Source organism: Gorilla gorilla, chromosome 13, assembly GCF_029281585.2.
Source record: "Gorilla gorilla gorilla isolate KB3781 chromosome 13, NHGRI_mGorGor1-v2.1_pri, whole genome shotgun sequence".
NCBI classification, from domain to species: Eukaryota; Metazoa; Chordata; class Mammalia; order Primates; family Hominidae; genus Gorilla; species Gorilla gorilla.
The window spans coordinates 87,063,621-87,083,901 of record NC_073237.2 but is presented as its reverse complement, the minus strand read 5'-3'; the positions used below and the strand labels follow the sequence as shown (position 1 = coordinate 87,083,901).

The window sequence follows — 20,281 nt, the reverse complement described above, 5'->3', positions numbered from 1 at the left end:
TCCAGATTCCACTGAATTGTTCCACTTCCATTATGGAAACAGAAGCTATGTTCGGGGCAGAAGGGTCTTGCCCTGGAATCCTGAGACTGCAGATGGAACCCAGACCTCTTGGTTGTAGCACTCGTACTAAATAGGAAACTTATACTAATTAGAAACTGTGAGTCTTTTACCCCAGCATTGAAAGACATGTAAATACTAAATATTATCTTGTCTTCCATTACCTTCTCTTAAGACTGGCAAAGACTGACAAATGAGACTCCTTATTCTGACTCTAGTCTCCCATGGCCTGGGCCTTCTCTGATCAGGCTTATGAGGACACTTTTGCCCCTACTGTTAAGGCTACATCCAAATCATGAATTAAATATCCCATGATGTAAGTATAACCCATGTTTTCCTCCAAACACGTGTTTTCTTGACCTTGTGGTGTAGCTGTTCAGAGTTCAGCTTTTGGTGTGGACCTTATATGACGCATGTAGAGCATTTCTGATGTGTCAGAAAACAGACACAGTTATCCAATATAAGCTGCCTAACATCATCATTGCATTTTTTAAATGAATATTTTATGAGTTTCAAAGTTGCTTCGCAATATTTTAGGTTAGTCTGAAAGACTTCCTTCTGCAACAGTTTAGAATCCAGCGCTCCTTGTTCAGTTCTAACTAATTTGGGTTGGTTTGAGTGCTTTCCCAGATTAGCTATGATTACTATGCTTAGGTGCACTAAAACGTTAATGAAGATTCTGTCCCCAGATACCTGCACGGCGTGAAATGTTCATCCAGAGCTTCCTTGTTTTAACCGAAGCCTAGACCATATTTCTGGTCCCCTAGGCTCTTGTGATTGTCTGCTCCTCTTCCATGTGTGTTTGGACTTACCTAAACTTGAGTTCAAATGTGGATTCTGTCACTAGTTGTGCAACAATTCTCTGTGACTTTAACCCAGAGCCTCAGTTCTCTTATCTGTAAAACGGGGCTACTAAGAGCTAAGTAAGTCAAAAGGTGTCTTAAAGATGAAACTTGCCTAGAACCTCTGGATTCTAGCTAGGTAATAAGGATTCAGGCTGTTTGGGTCGTTGCTATCTGATGAATATTTGAGTGGTTCCTCTTTCTCAGTGTCTCAGGTTTATTCCTCTCTTTTACAACTTGGCACGAAGCCCATTGTCTTAGAGTTGTACTTTATTTCTGGATGGAATTCTGGCTTCAGCTTCAGCCCTTTCTAATTTACCAGAGCTCACACTCTCAAATGAATGTTAAAATGTTCCCTTTTCTCCTATACATCTTTCTGTTTTCATTGGACCAACTGGGACTCTATTTTTTATCTGGTTAAATCCACTTTCCTCCTTTTGCCAATGTTCCTTTCCTCTGTTGACTAGACTCATCTCCCCATAGGAGTTCCTGACTTTGAATTCATATGGTTTTGGATATGAAAGAACATGCCTTGGTTGATATTCTTGTTTTTCTAGCCTTGAGATGTTCATCTGTGTAAAGATCCTGGGCATCCTGGCCTTGACTGGAAGCCTGCCAAGAGCTCCTCAGGTATTAGGACTGTATGAGGTTATTGATCATTGGATTCTAGACACATTGGTAACTATTCCCTCCTATTGCTAACCTGCCTGGTCACCATGGAGCAGACACAAATAAATTTTCATTGATTAATGGCTCCTAGGTCCTTACTGTATGCCCTTGCTCTCTTCTGACCTCCTGGAAATTGTTCTTCACTCAGCAAGGGTGTTGGCCCCTGGTTCATTGTCTTCCTTCTGACCTCATGTTCAGATATCATCCAAGGTCACTTCACTCTTTTTCCATCACTCTTCTTATGCTCCACAGGCACAGGAGGACCTTTTCAGGACTGGACACCCTTGCATTTCTAGGGGGGACCAGAGGGAGCCTCCCCACTCTGACCATAGCACTTCCTTTTGACCCTCAGCAGGAACTTACATTTGATCTTGCTAGTAAATTCAGCTGTTACCTTCTCTTTAAAATGTATACATGTCTATATATCTGTATTTGAAAATTAATTTTTAAAAACTTAACAAATCAAAACTGTGTACCATGTAGCCACCAATTCACAATCTTTCCTCTGATTCACAACCAAAGTCTCAGGAAGTGTTTCTGAGCTGCCTATCTCAATTTCTACATTTTATGCTTACTTCTCAATCCACTGCAATCTTCTTCTACCCTGTGGTGCCATTGAAGCGCCTCTTGCCAGGTTCACCAGTGACTTGCATTGCTTTGCATCCAGTGGGCACTCGCCAGTTCTCATTTGACTTCACTTCTTAGTGCCATTTCACAAAAGCAGATCCACTGCTTTTACCAAACATCAAATTATGGAGTCTCTTGAGGCTGTGTCCAAGTCATCCACTCCTTTCTCTTTGTTCTTGCAAACGATCTCATCCACACACTTGGCTTCCATCCGTACCTCAATGCAGGTAGCTCCCAAATGTGCATTCCTATCCCAGATACTATAGCTAGCCCTGGACATGTATCCACCTGTCTACCTGATGTGAGCCCCTGACTGTCCCAAAGGCACTTGGAGGGCTGCATCCTGAAAATTAAGCCAATGATTCCTCCCATAAAACCTGTCTTTTGTCCAGGATTCTCTCAGCAAATCATCTCATCCTAGCTATGCAGTTCTGTAAGATGGAAACCTTAGGAGTTTTCTCTGATGCTTCCTTCTCCTCCAGTCTACCTCAACCCCTTTTCTCACAGACCCATCACTAGTTGCTGTTGATGTCACCATAATTGTTTTCTGCCTCCTCTGCTCTCACCTTAGCCCAAGCTGCCTTTGTTTTTGACCAAATTGTCCACTTGACAGGGAAGCCAGGGCCCCTTCAGTGGCTGCCCTCTGCCCTCTACAAGCCACATGTGATGTCAGCGTGGCCTCTTTTCCAGACTCGCCTCACATGGCTTTCCCCTGGCAACCCACGGTGGCACTCTCCTTCCAGTATGTGAAAGGCTCCGTGCTGTCTCCTTCCCCAGGGCCTGCCTGGGGCACGTGGTCTTGGTCTGGCTTCATTAATCCGTCTACAACAGAGAGCCATGGATATCACCAAGTAGCAGCACTGCCCTGTCAGTGAAATAGCCGCATGTTCTGCACTAGTGTTCTGTGGTTGCAGCCTGGAAGCCCCATCTGAGATCCTGCCCAGCCCACAGAAACACATGTTACAGCAAAGTAGAGGTGAAGCCAGAGATCTTTGCTTACGCTGTTCTTGCCTAACGCAAGTTGCTTAGCCTGCCCTTCCCAGTGTGCTCATTAGAAGCAAAACACAGATTCATGCATGGACTGAACAAATGCTTCTTGCACACTTCTTATGGGCCAGGCAGTGTTCAAGTACTGAGAGACAGGAATGAATGGAACAGACAAAAAGCCCTTAAGGAGCATTTAATATAGTGGAAGTAAACAGAAATTTTTTAAAAAGGAAATTACATACTATGTTCTAAAGCAAATGTAAGCTGGAGAAAATAAAGTGGGAAGATGCCACAGACTACTGGGTTGAAGATAGGGTTGAAAATTGAGATAGGGTGGTCAGGGAAATTCTCATTGAGCCGGTGATATTTTAACACAGGCCTGTGGGAGGCAAGAGAGTGAGGCCTTTGATTACCTGGGGGAAGAGGGTCTGGGTAGTGGGAGCAGCCAGGGCAAAGGTCCTGAGGCAGAAGCATGCCAGGTGAGTCCAGGAGCAAGGATATAGTGTGGCTGGAATTGAGTGAGCTGGGGGATAATGGTGGGAATGAGGGTAAGGTGTGGAGCAGAGCCCCTTAGCTGTTACTGTCAGGGAGACACGGCCAATGATGGAGGGTTTTGAGCATAGGAATGACGTGTCCTGCAGCCTGAGTGGAGAATTGACTGGAGAGGCTCAGGGCCTGAGGCAAACTGATCACCCAGCAGGCTGCTGCAGTCATGCAGGTAAGTGATGATAATGCCTGGAGAGCCTGCTAACAATGGAGAAAGTGATTCATGGTGGGGTCTGGAAGAGTTTGGAAGATATCACTGACAAATGTTGCTGATGAGTGGACTTGAAGTATAAGAGAACAAGAGGAGGTAAGGAGGACTTCAAGGTTCTTGGCCTGGGTGACTGGAGGGATAATGTTGCTACTGACTGAGGCAAAGAAAACTATAGGGGAGCAGTTTGGGGTGTTACAGGGTGTTTAGACTTGCACATGTCCTATTTGGGATGTGTGCATGGCACCCAGGGGGAGATGTTGAGGCAGGAGAGGGGTGTATGAGCCGGCAGTTTTAGGGAGAGGCCCTGGCCATGGGTTTGCAGTTGAGGGTGCAGGTATATGAATGATATGGCATCTCAGATGCCCCCACTGACTGAGTGAGTAGAGTAGCAGCGAAGGAAGAGTAGCAAAGATAGGGTGTGGGCTCTCTCACGGGCGAGCTAGTTGCAGTGATGGTGCTGATCTACCTCTCCTGCTGCCTCTACCCTAGTACAAGCCACCCTTGGCACGTATCAAGATTGTTGCTGGAGACTTCTGACTGGAATCCTGCCTCCACTCCTGACCCTTGGCCTGCAGGCCCTCAAAGGGGTACTTTTACAATGGAGGTCCCACCCTATCACTTCTCTGCTCAAAACCCTCCAGCTGTCTCCTGTTCTTCTTAGAATAAAAGTTGACCTTTTCCCTGTGCTTACAAAGCTCTACATGACCTGCCTGTCCCGGCCCTTTTACTTTGCTGACCTCATCTGCTTTTCTCTCTCCATTCAAGAATTTATCCATGTGTCTTGAGCATGTTGGACAAGCGTCTGTGTTTGCACCTGCTGCTCTCTCTGCCAGAAGAACCCCACCACCCACACACAGGTTTCCACAGAGTTCATGCCATTACCTCTCTCAAATTTTTGCTAACATATCAACTTTTCAGGGGGTCCTTCCCTGGTCTCTCATCATCTTTGATACTCACTACATATTTTTGATATGTAATAAAAAATATATTTTATTCATGTATTTTTGCCAAATGGTTCCACACTCAAGGAAATCCTGCATCTGGACAGCCTTTAAAATTAATTTATAAATTTGATTTTCAGGTTCTTAATTGTGCTGATTGGAGAGTTAATTTTAAGAACACATTTACATTGCTGTGGGCTATCTCATGTAAGGGTGGAATCATTTTTATATGTCCCTTTCCAAAATGCTGTCTCTATAGGATGATTAGGTTTCCAAAGCAGGTACTGTGTCTCTCACCTTTAAATTACAGGGATGAAGAAAGTATGCATATTTTTGGAAAATACCTGCTCTGCTATATAGCATGCTACTGAAGACCTACCTAGCAGAAAACATCAATAAACTTAAAACAGTGCTTTTTGTATAAAAGAAAAATACGCACCTTGATATTAGTTCTGCAACTCTTTTTTTTTTTTTGCTACAGAGTAACTAGCAAACCATTATGTGATAGAAAATACTTTCACGGTTGCTGCACATCTCCATGTAAAGTATTGGAAAGACTCTATTGTATTTTTAAAGTCTGATTTTTATAAATGAAAAATAACATATCCAAGTGCATGCTATCCAGTAGCTCCTGCCTACTTTTGGCTTCAAGATCTTTTCTGCAATAGTGTAGTGATAAATGATGCAGTAAACTCACCTCTATCATGTTATCACATATCTTTGTGTAAGTTTTTATTTCAATTGCTGTTGCCAACCTTTGAGTGGTTTTAAGCAGAGTTTTTCAAAACACTTTATTTACTTTTTTATAGTTGAATTCTCTTCGCTGCTACAACTTTCCTTTGTTGGATCACACACACAAAAATGTATTTCCACAGCGAATAGTCAATATGTGCTGAGTGTTTCTGATGTACCTGACATTGGGCTAGAGGCACGGAAGTGCTGGAGAATGAACCAAAAGTCCCTGCCTTCCTGTTGCTATTGACTGAGACAAAGATATTGATATTCGAGTAGGGAGTAGGAGAGAGAGAGAGAAAAAGAACAGAGATAAGTACATAAATAAGCACTGAAAGAAGAATATATGTATCAAAGTATCTTATTGTTGAAAGAGAATCATTCTAGCAAATAATAAATGAGCTGAGGTTTATTGGGAACATTTGTACTTTTGCCTAACTATTTAGCAAAGCTCTGTGTGTAACTTCTAATAGGGTTGGCCCCTCTGTATCTGTGGCATCCGCATCTGCAGATTCAATCAGTTGAAAAAAAAATGGGAATAAAAGATGGTTGTGCCCGTACTGAACATGTAGACTTTCTTTCTCATGTCATTATTTCCTAAATGATGCAGCACAACAGCTATTTACATAGCATTTAAGTTGTATTAGGTATGATAAGTAACCTAGAACTGATTTAAAGTATCCAAGAGGATGTGCATAGGTTATAGGCAAGTACTACTCCATTACATATAAGAGACTTGAGTGTCACAAAGTTTGGTATTCACAGGTGTCCTGGAAACGATCCCTCACAGATACCAAGGAACAACTGTATTGGTTTTTTTCACACCGTCAGCAGTTTTTTTTTTTTTTTTCTATATGTCTTCCCATAAGATTTTGAGAAGGAAGTGAATTTTAGTTTGTACCATACATTCCGGTGGATTATTGTATATATTTTACCACAGCGGGAAAATGTTTTTCCAGTGGCTCGTGGATTTTTGCCTTTCACTATTAATAGAAAACCTCAAAAGAGGATTCTAAGCATTTTTTAAAAATCAAGCTTATTTAAATTTTGTAACACATTGGATTAAGCATTATGTGTTATTAAACTGTGCTGGAAAAAGTATAGAGATTTGTTTTTATGTTCTCCAGCAGTACCGACCGTGTGAACCACATATGTAATTTTGTATTTGTAGTAACCACATTTTAAAAAGTAAAAAGATGAAATTAATTTTAAGTAATATATTTTTGGCCAGGCGTGGTGGCTCACGCCTGTAATCCTAACGCTTTGGGAGGCCGAGGAGGGCAGATCACGAGGTCAGGAGATCCAGACCATCCTGGCTTACACGGTGAAACCCCGTCTCTACTAAAAATACAAAAATTAGCCGGGCGTGGTGGCAGACGCCCGTAGTCCCAGCTATTCGGGAGGCTGAAGCAGGAGAATGGCGTGAACCCGGGAGGCGGAGCTTGCAGTGAGCCGAGATCGCACCACTGCACTCCAGCCTGGGCGACAGAGCGAGACTCCGTCTCAAAAAAAAAAAAAAAGTAATATATTTTTAGGCTGGGCAAGGTGGCTCACACTTGTAATCCCACCACTTTGGGAGGCCGAGGGAAGTGGATTGCTTGAGCCCAGCATTTCGAGACCAGACTGGACAACATGATGAAACCCTGTCTCTACAAAAAATACAAAAAGTTAGCCAGGTGTGGTGGCATGAGCCTGTAAGTCCCAGCTACTGTGGATGCTAAGGTGGGAGGATCACCTGAGCCCGGGAGATTGAGGCTATAGTGAGCCATGAGTGAGGCACTGCACTCCAGCCTAGGCAACAGAGTGAGACCTTGTCTCAAAAAAATATACGTGTGTGTGTGTGTGTGTGTGTGTGTGTGTGTATAAATTATGTTTTATTTTGCATTTCATATATTATCCAGTTTTACATTCTCACAGGATCAGCAATGACAATGGCCACCTAGTCTCCCCAGTCTGAAATGGCAAGATGATCACAGCTGTGGCTGGCAGTAAAGTACTGATATACTCACAAATCTATGAAAGCTGATCATTTCAACTTGTAATCAATATCAGAATTTATGAATAAGGTTAAAAACAACTTTTTATTCTAAGTTTTCAAAATCCAGGGCAGCATATTTCAGTTCAGCCAGCTGCATTTCAAGGGGCCAGTGGCACTGTGTGGGCAGCACAGGTCTAGGGGCTGAGTGTTAGATGCCGTGGCTAATAGTGATGGCTTCACACAGTCAGTAATACAGTAGGAACTTAAGGCCAGCATGAAGGTGTGCATTTTAATTGGTCTTCTCAAGATATTAGTTTTGTTTTGTTCATCTTGTTGGATTAGATGAGACCTTTGCAATTTTTTTTCTTTTTCTTTTTTTTAAATTTTACTTTAAATTCTGGGCTACTTATGCAGAATGTGCAGGTTTGCTACATAGGTATACACGTGCCATGGTGGTTTGCTGCACCTATCAACCTGCCATCTAGGTGTTAAGCCCGGCATGCATTAGTATTTGTCCTAATGCTCTCCCTCCCCTTGCCCCACAACCCCTGACCCTTGCTGTTTTTACTGTATAGTGTGGATGAATAAGGAGGAGCTGTCTGCCTAGCTAACACTGCCAATTATGTTCGTTATGGACATTATCTTTAATTCATGGTTCGGTTATTGCTAAAAATGTTTATACATACAGTCATATCTTTTTATTATGGTAAAATATATATAACATACAATTTTCCATTTAAATCATTTTCAAGCACGTAATTAATTCAATGGCAGTAAGTAAATTCACATTGTTATGCAACCATCACCACCATCCATCTCTACGAATCTTTTCATCTTGCAAAACCCAAACTCCATACTCATGAGACAACAACTCTCCTTCTTCCATTCCCTTAGCCCCTGGCAACTCCCATTCTTATTTCTCTCTGTGAATTTGACTGCTATATGTACCCACTATAAGTGAAGTCATACAGTATTTGTCTTTTTTGACTGGCGTATTTCACTTAGCATAATGTCCTCAAGGTTCATCCGTGTTGTAGCATGTGTTAGAGTTTCCTTCCCATTTAAGGCTGAATAATATTTCTGTTGCCATAGTCCATTCTTGCATTGCTATAAAGAAATCCCGGAGACTTCATAATTTATAAGAAAAGAGGCTTAGTTGGCTCATGGTTCTGCAGGCTGTACAGGAACCATAGCGGTGTCTGCTTCTGGGGAGGCCTCAGGAGGCGTACAATCATGGCAGAAGACAAAAAGGGAGCAGGCACTTCACATGGTGAAAGCAGAAGGAATAGAGAGTTGCAGGTTGGGGGTGTAGGGAGGAGGAATGCCACACAATTTTAAATGACCAGATCTTGTGAGAACTTACTCACCTTTGCAAACACAGCACCAAGCCATAAGGGATCTGCCCCCATGATCCAAACACCTCCCACCGGGCCCCACCTCCAGCATTGGGGCTTACAATTCAACACAAAATGTGGGCAGGGACAAATATCCAAACTATATCACCTGTCTATGTATACTGCATTTTGTTTATTCATTCATCTTTTCTATGGACATTTGGGTTGCTTCCACCTTCGGGCTATTGTGAGTAATACTGCTGTGTGAACATGGGCACACAAATATCTATTAGAGTCCCCGCTTTCGTTTCTTTTCCAGCAAAAGTGGAATTGCTGGATCATACAGTAATTCTGTCTTTGATTTCTTCCTCAGATTTTGTACCATTTTAGATTACCACCAGCAATGTACAAGGGTTTCAGTTTCTCTCTACCTTTGCTAACACTTTTTATTTTCTGTTTTTTAAAAATAGCCATTCTAGTGGGTGTGAAGCGGTACTTCATTGTGGTACTTCATTGATTTACATTTCCCTAATGACTAATGATGTTGACATCTTTTTATGTGCTTGTTGGCCATTTGTATGTATTCTATAGAGAAATATCTATTCAAGTTTCTTGTCTTTTTTTTTTTTTTAAGAAATGGGGTCTTGCTATGGTGCCCAGGCTGGACATGAACTCCTGGCCCAAACCATTTTCCTGCCTCAGTCTCTCTGGTAGTTTGGACTATAGGCATGTGCCACTGCACCCAACTTCTTTGTTTGTTTTTTAGTTGGCTTGTTTGTATTTTTGTTGTTCAGTTGTAAGAGTTTCTTTATATATTCTGTATACTACATCCTTTTCAGATATATATTTCCTCCCATTCCATAGGATCTCTCTATTTTTTTTTTTTTTTTGACAGAGTCTTGTGCTGTCACCCAGGCTGGAGTATAGTGGCACAATCTCGGCTCACTGCAACCTCTGCCTCCTGGGTTCAAGCGATTCTCCTGACTCAGCCTCCTGAGTAGCTGGGATTACAGGCACGTACCACCACGCCTGGCTAATTTTTTGTATTTTTAGTAGAGATGGGGTTTCACCATGTTAGCCAGGATGGTCTCGATCTCCTGACCTCATGATCCATCCACCCCAGTCTTCCAAAGTGCTGGGCTTACAGACGTGAGTCACCGTACCCGGCCAAGAAGGATCTCTTTTAATTTTCTTGGTAATGCCCTTTGTTGTACAAATTTTTAAAATTTTGATGAAGCCGAATTTATCTATTTGTATGGAATTACAAGGGGTCTCATATAGATAAAAAGATCTTGAAAAAGAAGTACGAAGTTGAAGACTCATACTTCTCAATTTCAAAATCTACTACAAAGTTACAGTAAACAAAATTGGATGGTGCTGGCATATGCACAGACATATAGAGCAATGGGATAGAATTGAAAGTCCAGAAATAAACTCACCTTTATAGTTGACTGATTTTTGACAAGGGGACTTACACCATTCAATGGGGGAAGAATTATCTCTTCAACAAACGGTGGTGGGATAAATGGATATCTACATGTAAAATAATGAAGTTGGACCCCTATCTCACACCATATATAAGAATTAACTCAAATAGATCAATGACCTAAACATAAGAACTGAAACCATAAAACTGTTAAGAGAAACATAGGAGTAAATCTTCATGACCTTGGATTCAGTAATGGATTCTCAAATGACACCAAAAGCATGAGAAACAAAATAATTCATGATTGTTTGAAAGAATCATTTTTTGTACCTTGCCAATTTTGTAAACTTTTAGGTGGCTAACACTAGAAATTCACCTAACCAAGAATACACAGGTAGCCCACGGGCTGACAGTGAATTAAGTAGTCTGAGCTGCACACAGTAGTGCATCAAGCCCTCATAACTGGCATCAAATACTTTATTTTCCATACATGCAGATTCGTGTGCTCCAGTTGACTGTATCTTTGTGTAACTATTTCCCTGCAGAGGTTAGTATGCTGCATCGGTCATTGGTCACCAGTCCCTTGACCAAGACAACAATCTTGTTTGTTATTCACATGATTTTCCTTTTTGTTTTCCTTACTCACATAGAAAATGAATAAATCAGAAAATGCCCAAAATATAGTTAGGCTCTGGGCAGTCTTAAAAGTGTCATTAAGCGGCCAGGCATGGGGGCTCACGCCTATAATCCCAACACTTTGGGAGGCCGAGGTAGGTGGTGGCGCCCGCCTGTAGTCCCAGCTACTCGGGAGGCTGAGGCAGGAGATTTGCTTGAACCCGGGAGGCTGAAGAGGTTGCAGGGAGCCGAGATCGTGCCATTGCACTCCAGCCTGGCGACAGAGTGAGACTCCATCTCAAAAAAAAAAAAAAAAAAGTGTCATTAAGTATGTTTTATTTGGCTTTTTGGAATTTTTGACCATCATATGTTCCCCAAATGAAATTGTTCTAGACAAATATAAGTGAAACTTATTTGTATACTTAAGCTGTGGGCTTATTGGCCTCTTGGATATGAAATCTTAAAAATAATTTGTGCTATCCCCCGCCATTCCAAGAAGTGCCCCATTTATCTCCACTGACTTCATTCTTGCAGGTAGTATGCATCTTGAAATGAGCGGCTGAGACCCTCTGGATGTGTCTCTTGCTTCCGTACCTGCCCCACTGCCAGGGAAGATGTCTTTATAACACTGCAATACAAGATTCCTGGAAAAGCATTCTGCTTTTCTGGATAAAGTTGAGCCATGGATGTTTAAGTCTCCTTTATGATCAAACATTTCCCACTAACAAATCTATCATTTTTTAGATTCAGCTAAGAAAGTAAACATTTATTTAAATCAAGATTCTAAAAATATATAAAAGTACACTTTCCTACCTAAAGAATTTACATTTTGTTGATTGTTGTTTCTTAATGACAATTATTCACTTTGTATTATTAAGAGTTTTAAGGGGCTCCCATGTACCAACTTCAAATATGAGATTTGTTTAAAGCTAATAACATTTCACGGAAACCAAGTCAGTAATTGAGCAGAGACAATCTGTATAAACCTTTTAGCTTTGTAAACCTTTTGGCTTTGTAAACCTTCTAGCTTAGGCTGTAGATAGAACATTTAGGGCAGAATAGTACACTAAATTATCAACCTTTTCCAAACATTTACTCTTAAAGATCCGAATTCTTCCATTCTATAATTTTCCCTCCAGTTTTGACTGTTTGTTTAGACAGGGTCTCATTGTCTCACCTAGGTTGGTCTTGAGCAGCTGGGTTCAAGCAATCCTCCTGCCTCAGCCTCCCAAGTAGCTGGAGTTACAGGTGTGTGTCACCATGCCCAGCTCCATAACTGTGTTTTGAAGCAGGATTAATTTAGGGTATAATACAGATAAAGGCTGTGGGTTTGTTTTGCCTGAGATCAGGCTTCTATCTCATTCACAAGAATTCAAGTTTCTTCTAAAATATTATTGAATAGGAAACTTGTGTCACTCAGCAAATCAAAATGCATTTTCCCGGAATCTAGGCCCTATAAGCCTAATACTGATTTTCACTGCCTAGGAGGCCTCATTTTGAATTCTTGACATATATTTTTGTATTTTATGCACTTTGGGATGGATTTTTTTTTTATTTTCTTAATCCTTTCCTTCCTCTATCTGTCTATGTATAAGCTTTTTTGGAGTATAAGGGAGTGTTGAGACAGTTTAGCTACCAAGTTCAAGAAAAGGAAATTAACAGGGGTGTGTATCAAGTCATCCCAGCCTTCCCATTCAGGGGATGGCCTGTCGATAAACAGAACTGCATATCTTCAAGAGTACTCACACTCCAGCTACCTCTTCCAGCCAATGTGATGATTCTTTCATAAATCAAATGGAAAACCAGAGACCAGCAGACATTTGGGGAAACGAGCAGATGAAAAAGAAGGATTAAAATGAACACACAGAGACACAGAGACCCAGAGAGCTCAGATAAGCGAGGAGAACAGCCACAACCAATGACAATGAGCATTCTCATTGAAATTCAGCATGGTATCACATTTCCTAAGATAAGAAACTACTTCTATGAAAAAGGGAAAATCAGAGTACAAGAAAGGTTATTAAAAATAGAAGATGCTGGAGAAATCGAGAATAGGTACAATCAATCTATCATCTAATAGAAGTTTCAGAAAGAGAAAAGATATAGGGGTTGGAATGTTGTAATTTTTTAAAATAGAAGAAAGTGTCCCCAGGCTTTGGGAAAAATTGGGTTTTTATCCCATCTCTCCCCGCCCAGCCCTCAAAAAGCAATTTCGAATGGATCCTTGTGAATCTTCATAACTCCAAGGTTAGAGAGAAAACTCTAACTCTTCCAAAGAGAAAGGAAAAACACAAATTTCTTACAAAGGAAAGATAATCATACTGGCTTTGGATTTTACATTAACAAGCCTGGATGCTAAACTTAAAAATGAAATAACGTCTGAAGAAGAAAGAATTTGAACTTGGGCTGCATTCAGGACTCTATCAATCAAGTGAGAGGCCATGAATTCAGAAATTTTAATACCATCTAAAATAATTTATTAGTATTGTTTATACCAGCACATGAAATGGCTGAAAGGAGACAAATTGAAATATCAAAATTGGCAGCTAAGAGTTAGAGGAAAAGAAAAAAAAAACTCCAGAAAAAAGTAAGATCCAAATGTTACTGATAGAAAATTATTCTTCAATTAGCAAAGTTTGATGAAAGAAGATTATCCTTCTCTCAGTGGGTCCAGTCCTACTACCTACTCCTGCAGTGAAAAATAGTTACAGAATCCTATTAATGTTCTTTATTGATAGGGTATGTATGTATGTATGTATGAATGTATGTATGTATGTATGTATGTATTTATTTATTTGAGACAGGGTCTTGCTCTGCTGCCCAGGCTGGAGTGCAGTGGTGTGATCACAGCTCACTGCAAACTCACATTCCTGGGCTGAAGAGATCCTCCTGCCTCAAACTCCTGAGTAGCTACTATCACAAGTGTGTGCTATCACGCCTAGCTTACTTTTGTATTTTTTGTACATATGGTGTCTTGCTATGTTTCCCAGGCTGATCTCGAACTCCTGACCTCAAGCAATCCTCCTGCCTCAGCCTCCTAAATGCTGGAATTATAGGCATGAGCCACTGCACCCGGCCTTTTGGTAGGATTTAGAAACAGGCTGTGGCAAAGCACAGAACACATATATATTTTGAACAAACTATAAATAACATAGCTGGAAATCTTAAATGCTGATGCAAACTTTATTTTTCTTATAACAAAAATCAGGGTAGTGGAGGAAGGAATGTCATTGTGTTAATTTTGTAGATAGATATGGTCCAAAGTTAGTAAGTCAAGACGCAAAGATCTTTTATTCAAACAATAAGTGCCTGATTTAAAATTATAATTGTGGACATCAGAAGATGATGACTAAGTTCTCATTCTTTTAAACAGTTGTTATTTCTGAAAAGAGAAACTGGGGGGCTCCTGAATGAAGGGGACTGACTATGCATAAAAGAACATTTTATAATCTCCTTACATTTTTTAACCAAATACATACATGGTGTCAATTTTTTTGTTGTTTTAGTGTGTACTTTTATAAAAAAAATTAAAATGCGATCAGGCTTTCTCACGCTCTCTTTGTGAGTTGAGTGATTTGGCTTGGTCTGGGCAGCTTTAATTTGCGCTTCTGAACTAACACCTGCCCTCTCTTCTCTCTTTCCTCCCCTCCTTGAAGACGGACCTGCCATTTGCATCCTAGACCCCAGTGACTCCTGCTTCCTTACGATTTGCTCTATCAGTTATCCATCACCAGATCTATACAGAATCTTTCCTACCTCTCTAACCCTGCATTACCTTATACTAGTCATTCTTTCTCCTTTCCTTAATCTCCACATTTATTTCAAGAGAAATCTACATTTCTTGTCTTTCTAGCCATCTCTCCCATTTCCATCATTCCCAGGCCTGTTGTAACATAACTTCTACTCCCTTCACACCCCCCAATGTCACTTAACTAAAATTTTCTCAGTCTTTATTTAACCTCTGCTTTGTGAAATCAAAGATTTACTTTCTATTTCTATCATACTTGATCTCACAACACTCTTATTCCTCTAACTGGGATCTGAAAATGTATCCTATTGGATTTTTGAGTTTTCAAAGATTTTTTAAATTTGAAATTTTATTTTCATGATAATTTTAAATGAATAAGATAGGATAATCTAGATAATGGTCATGTAACAACAATGTTAACATCTGTGTAACCACCACCCACATCAAGATATGTAATATTTCCAGCACCCAGCAGGCCACCGTCAGGTTCAAAGAGGTTGTTGCATGTATCATTTTTTGTATTGTTTTCTCTTTTTTTCTTTCCTTTCTTTTTTTTTTGAGACGGCGGAGTCTCACTCTGTCAGAGAGGCTGGAGTGCAGTGGCGTGATCTCTGCTCCTGGGTTCAAGCAATTCTCGTGCCTCAGTCACCCGAATAACTGGGATTACAGGCACACAACAAGGCCTGGGTAATTTTTTGTATTTTTACTAGAGACGGGTTTCACCATGTTGTGCAGGCTGTTCTCGAACTCCTGGTCTCAAGTGATCCACCTGCCTCAGCCTCCCAAAATGTTGGGATTACAGGCATGAGCCACCGTGCCCAGCCTGTATTGCTTTTTCTTAAGGTATTAATATGTTAATTTAGGGTACTGCTTTTCATGGTATGAATATTTCAGGGTTTGTTCATCTTCTACTGTGAATATTTGGGATATTTCAATTACTTGCCTAGTAGGAATAAAGCTGAGGTCTGTTACCTTTAACAGGTTATTTCTCATACTGGGGTCTGTGACCTGATGCTCTATATGTGTGAATCATTTTCAGTAGATAATGGACTATATGCAGTGGATTACTGGCCCTCCTCCTGTCCGTTTTTAAGTAAAAGCTTTATTGAGATATAATTCCCCCATTAAAGTGTACATTTCAGCGGTTTTTAGTACATTCACAGGGTTTTTACAGTACAGCCATTACCACTGTTTTAGAACACTTCATTTCCCCCAAAGAAACCTTGTACCTATTATCAGTTACTTCTTGTTTCCCCCCAGTCCCTACCCCACCCCATCCCTAGGCAACCACAAATACCCTTTCTGTATATTTGCAATTCTGAATGTTTCATATAATGGAACCATACAGTATGTGTGGTCTTTTGCTACTGGCTTCTTTTACTTGCCATAATATTTTCAGGATTTATCCATGTTGCAGTATGTACCAGTTCCTTTTTCTTGATGAATAATATTTCATGGAATGGGTAGATCGCATTTTACTTATCCATTCATTAGTTACAAACATTTGTGCTGTTTCCACTCTTTGGCTGTTATGCTTAATATTGCTATGAGTATCATTGTATAAATTTTTGTGTGGCTATGTGTTTTTATTTATCATGGGTATATACAAAGGAGGGGAATTGCTGGGTCATATTATAATTCTGTTTAACCTTTTGAGGAACTGCTAGAATTTTTTCCAAAACAGCAATATCATTTTACATTTTTTGCCAGCAATGCACAATGCACAAGGGTTCAAATGTTCCTACAGCCTTGTCAACATTTGTTATTTTCTGGGTTTGTTTTTTGTTGTTGTTGATTATAACCATCCAAGTGGGTATGAAGCGGTACTTTATAGTTTTTTTTGTTTTGTTTTGTTTTTGAGACGGAGTTTCGCTCTTGTCACCCAGGCTGTAGTGAAATGGCGCGATCTTGGCACACTGCAACCTCTGCCTCCTGGGTTCAAGCGATTCTCCTGCCTCAGCCTCCTGAGTAACTGGGATTACAGGCGCCTGCCACCATACCTGGCTAATTTTTTTTGTATTTTCAGTAGAGACGGGGTTTCACCATGTTGGCCAGGCTGGTCTTGAACTCCTGACCTCAGGTGATCCACCCACTTTGATCTCCCAATATGCTGGGATTACTGGCATGAGCCACCGCCCCCAGCCTTTGTTTTGTTTTTTGAGACGAGTCAGAGTCTCACTCTGTTGCTAGGCTGGAGTGCAGTGGTGAGATCTTGGCTCACTGCAACCTCTGCCCCCCAGGTTCAAGCAATTCTCCTGCCTCAGCCTCCTGAGTAGCTGGGACTATAAGCATGCGCCACCATGCCCAGCTAATTTTTGTATTTTTAGAGACAAGATTTCATCATGTTGGCTAGGATGGTCTTGATCTCTTGATCTTGTGATCTGCCTGCCTCGGCCTCCCAAGTGATGGGATTACAGGCTTGTTATAGTTTTGATTTGCACTTCCCTGGTGACTATTATGTTGAGTATCTTTTCATGTTATTGACTTATTATTGGCTATTTGTATATCTTCTTATTGACTATTAAATATAGTCAATAAATTCATATATCTTCTTTTGAGAAATGTCTTTTTAAGTCTTTTGCCCATTTCTAATTGAGTTGTTTTGTTGTTGTTGAATTGTAGAAGTTCTTTGTAAGTACCAGAACTAGTCCCTTATCAGATATATGATTTATAACAATACTCACTTATTCTGTGGGTTACTTCTTTCTTGATTGTGTCCTTTAGTTTTGATGAAGTCAGATTTACCTAGTTTTAATCTTGTTGCTCATACTTTTGGTGTCACATCTAAGAAAACACTGTTTACTCCAAGGTCATCAAGGTTTATACCTATGTTTTCTTCTAAGAGTTTTATAGTTTTAGCTCTTATATTTAGGTATTTGATCTATTTTGAGTCAGTTTTGTGTATGGTGTGAGGGAGAGGTGCTCCCCTTATTCTTTTACCAGTTTCAGCATCATTTGTTGAAAAGACTATTCCTTCTGCCTTTTGAATTGAATTTTATTGACACCCTTGTCAAAAAACAATTGACTGTAAACATGAGGGTTTATTTCTGGACTCTGAATTCTATTCTGTTCGTCTATCTGTGTATCCTGTGTTAGTACCACAATTTCTTGATATATTATATCCTCGTCGTGAGTTTGAAATCAGGAAGTATGGGTCTGCCAGCTTTTTCACTTGTAATTTTTCAACATTGTTTTGACTATTCTGGGTCTCTTGAATTTTTATATAAATTTTGGGATCGGTTTGTCAGTTTCTGCAGAGTCGCTAGTGGGATGCTTTTAAGAATTGCGTTGAATCTGTAGGTGATTCCTGGAAATACTGCTATCTTAGCAGTAAAAGTCCTCTGATACATGACATGGGGTGTTTTTCCATTTATTCATGTCTTCAATTTCTTTCAACCATGTTTGTAATTTCCAGATATGTTTTGCATCTTTTGTTAAATTTATTCCTAAGTATCTTACTCTTTTTGACGCTATTATAAATTGAGTTATTTTCTTAAATTTCATTTTCAGATTGTTCATTGCGAGTGTATAGAAATACAGTTGGTTCTTTATATGAATGTTGTATTCTGAAATCTTATTAAATGAGTTTAATAGCTAGTTGCCCTCTTGTGAGTTTTTCTCCTTGTCCATCATACTGCTCCTTTATGAACCCCTTATCTGCATGGTCCTTCTTGAATGTAGCCAAAAATCTATGTGCTGAGAGCTGTTCAAGTGCTTGATTGCATTGTGTTACTCCCCACATTAGTCTCATAAACAACGTGGCATTATTATATCCATTTCCTAGCTAAGGCAACTCAAATGCAGAAAGTTTAAGTAACTTGCCAAGTTCTCTCAGTAGCATATAACAGATTGGGCATGTGGTATTCTCCTTTCATTCTACATGCTCTCTCCCTGGAGAATTTTTGTTTATTATAGTGCTGTTTGTGTATGAATGGTATCCAGATATTTATCACTAGATGAGTCCTCTCTGCTGAACTTTCACACTAAATCCCAATCACCTACCAGATATCTCCCCATTTGTCCCATAAACCTGACCCAATCAGAGCTCCTTTCTCCTTGTTGTTTACTGTCATTTCTCTAAAGCTGCTTCTCTCTTCTGCCTTTTATCTTGATTGATGGTGAGTGCCACCACTCACTTGCTACCCCAAATTCACTCCTGGATGCCAGTTTACACAAGCTGTCTACCATGGCATGAGCATTAGCTCTATTTCCTCCATTTATTCCTTCCTATGAAGTTCTTTCTTCTGACTAACATGCCTTTCATCACTTCGCCATCTGGCAAGTTCCAGCCCTCTGTGAAATGCTTCCTGAGGGCTCCAGGCAGAGCTAGATTCCCCACTAGGTTCTTATCCTGCCTTTGTTGATAACTAGATCACAGCATCTGCGAAGTGGGGCGTAATGTATACTTTCCTATGCTTGTCCCCCCTCTAATGCTGTGAGTGCTGGTGGGTAAGCACTGAGTTTGCACAGTATCTAGAAGACATTTTATAAATGCTTGTGAAATAAATGAATGGTTCTGACATGGAAGAAAATAGTTTACAATTTTTTTTTTTTTTTTTTGAGATGGAGTCTTGCTCTGTCACCCAGGCTGGAGTGTGGTGGCATGATCTCAGCTCACTGCCACCTCCACCTCCCAGGTTCAAGTGATTCTCTACAGTCTGGGTTTTTGTTAGTGAGTTGAAGATCACTATGGAGTTATTGGCCCAGGCCTATCTCATAAGTGCACATTGAACTTTATACCCCTTCAACTTTCTGACTCCTGTTCATCTTTCAGATTCATGCTTCCATGCCACCTCCTTAGTGAAATTCTTCCTGATATCTCAAATTTCATGAAATTCCTTCAGACCTCTCTTTTGCAGCACTTGCTATGATATAATTTATTAAATATTTATGAAGTTATCTTTTGGATTGATGTCTGCTTTACTTGATTCTGAGTTTCATGAGAATAGAGATCCTTCCTTAAGTCTGTCCTCTGCACAGTTGTTTTCTGGCCGCTTGTCCACAGCCTGGTTTAGTGGAAGCTCAGTGGATATTTCTCTGGGTAAATGAATAATTGTAGCCATGAATACTTTATTTTATGTTTAGCATTTACTTCCTATGTGTTCGTTGCCAGTTTGATAATGGAGACACCTTAACATAGCTGACCACATATTCAGCAAACTCATAAAGAGTGTATGTGCTGTGAACCAAGAGATCTTTGAGATATATTGGGATGCAGAACTTGTTAAGATATGTTCTCTTCCAGCTAGATGCTTATGCTCTAGTCTGGAGCTACATAACCATAATACAAGGCAAAACGAGTGAGGAAACTCCCTTCTAAGCAAAAAGAGAGCTTCATTCTGAGGATGTAGAAAGAAGCTTAAGATTAGATTCCATTGGCCATTTTCTATGGTTTAAATGTGTTCCCTAAAAGTGCATATGTTAGAAATGTAATCCTCAAATGTGTATGTTCACGGTATTTGGAAGTGGGGCTTTTAGGAATAGATGAGGTCATGAGGAGGCTGGGCAATGCCTGTCATGGCATCAGTGGCTTTATAAGACAAGGAGAGAGACCCTAGCTGACATGCT

At 40.3% G+C, this 20,281-nt stretch overlaps 1 protein-coding gene across 1 annotated transcript in view; it reads left to right on the top strand.

Moving 5' to 3' along the window:
- The window catches only part of DIRAS2 (DIRAS family GTPase 2), a 33,295-nt gene that overhangs the window by 7,139 nt on the left and 5,875 nt on the right, over positions 1-20,281 (top strand). The window lies entirely within an intron of this gene.